Below are 2,281 nucleotides of genomic sequence, written 5' to 3'. Positions count from 1 at the left end.
CTGATTGATTGCTTTGTTGTTATTTTCATAATTTGCCAAATTAATGTACATGTTTGATGTTAAATTTGATTCTGTAAATAAATGACCGCATTCATTTTGATGGGTCAAATCTAAATGACGTCTCACGTTTGCATTTCCTTAAATTCAATGCACGTTTTATTCAGTCCAGAAAAATGAGGAATCCGTGTTAAATGATGAATATATCAGAGCATCTGTTCATCTACACCATTCTGCCCAAAGCATTTGAGTCTGGGTACTCGAGGCACGAACCAAGCCATCATAAAGGCAAGCAGCATGATTGGGTCCAAATTTGCTACCGACGACTTCCTTGATTGTAGATAAAACCAGCAACCAGCTGAATCCAAAAAGTAGGAATCAGTTATCGTAAATCCAATTAAATATGCGTCCTTAAAATCCACAGATGGCAGCAGAGATAGACACATCATCAAGTCTTCCAGTTGATGAGATATCCAGATGCGTGTGAAGTCTGTCTTCTCTTCAAAGAAATGTTGTAAATTGAGGTCATCTGGACAGTTTCTTTTTTTGCTGAAACATTTCACCTTCCATCCAGAAGGCTTCATCAGTCAAGGAAACATACAACACAAAACCGATTCTTTCCCCAAACAGCTTACTCCAAAGTGGAACAAATCAGTTATGTTGGTGCTAAGATTTTGAACCATTTCGACATGATTGTCGATGAGGAATAGGGCCGGCATCAGAGGAGGGGGCGTGCCAAAAACACCATCTTGGCACCAACATAACTGGTTTGTTTCACTCTGGAGTAAGCTGTTTGGGGGAAGAATCAGTTTTGTGCTGTGTGTTTCCTTGACTGATGAAGCCTTCGGGATGGAAGGTGAAACGTTTCAGAAAAAAAAAAGAAAACTGCCCAGATGACCTGACTGAAAATTGTTGGATTGTATATCTGGATTATTGAGCACGGTCAATGGTCAATGGTTTCTATGTGTGGGCAGTACAGTGGTGCAATGGTTAGAGCTGTCGCCTCACGGTGAGGATGTTGTACGTTCGCTTCCCACCTGGGGCCTCTCTGTTTGGAGTTTGCATATTCTCTTTGTGCAAGCGAATTTTCTCCAGGTACTCCAATTTTCAGACAAAAAATATGCATGTTAGGCTGATTGTGTCCTGTCTGTGTTGCATGTATTTAGTTTTTCTGTGATTCTTGTTTTCATACCTCAAAAAAAGGCACAAAAAAACCCCAAAAAATAAAAAATAAAACAATTATAATAATAAACTTTATTTCTATAGCACCTTCCAACAACGCCTTGCATTGACCAAGGTGCTTTACAAGATAAAACAAGATTGAAATCTTCAGGACACAGTAAATCAGTGCAAATTAAAAACACAGCCAGAATAAAAGAAGGTAAAAGAGATTTAATAAATAAATAAATAAATACTAAATACTAAAATACTAAAAGTTAAACATTAAAAGCCCTTTTAAATAAGTATGTTTTCAGTTTGGCTTTGAACAGAACCAGATCAGAGATGGCACGCAGCTCACAGGGAAGAGTATTCCAGGCTGTTGGGCCTGCAACAGAAAAGGAAACAAAACAAACAAACAAAAAAGTAACTTGGAGAAAAATAAACGTAACTCGAAAATAAACAAAACATGTTGCTAGTGTTTTATTTTTCTCTGTGTCCCCAATGTCTCATTTCTCCCTGTCAGCCTCCTCAGTATTTTCCCAGTCAGCCTGGCACCCTCACCTGTCCCCAGTCATCAATCACCCCAGGTGTTTGTTGTTGTCCATTGTTAGTGTCTCTCCAAATACAGTCTTTTTGTTTTTCCATTGTGCCTTACATCTTGTTTGTTCCTTCAAGTCTCTTTAGACTTTTCACTTGTGAGTATGTTTCACTGCCTCGTCAGCCCTTCTCTTTTGATTTCAGAATCAGAATAAGCTTTATTATCATTGCACCGAGATACAACGAGAACATGTACGTACAGTCATCCAAAAGATGGGCAGAGTGCACAAAGCTGCTGCTATAAGTGCAACCTTCTTTACAGAATACATTTTTTAGATAGAAAAAGGGACAAAGCCATGAGGAGAGGATGGTGGCATTACAAAAAAAAAAAGATCTCTTCACACCTTGACCTAACAGAGCAAGATTTAAGACATCAAAAAACTCTGCCAGCTAAAGCACATTTATGAACACATTACATATGCATTTGATGACGCGGCGGTCCATGAAGCACTAAACAGACAGTCCATTGTCCTGATAAGATGAGGTGATGGTCAGCTGGCACAGTTCTGATAAGCCTCCACGGGGG

Source organism: Nematolebias whitei, chromosome 8 (assembly GCF_014905685.2).
Source record: "Nematolebias whitei isolate Nwh7 chromosome 8, NemWhi1, whole genome shotgun sequence".
NCBI classification, from domain to species: domain Eukaryota; kingdom Metazoa; phylum Chordata; class Actinopteri; order Cyprinodontiformes; family Rivulidae; genus Nematolebias; species Nematolebias whitei.
The sequence above is the reverse complement of the archived record's forward strand: the minus strand, read 5'-3'. Positions refer to the sequence as shown.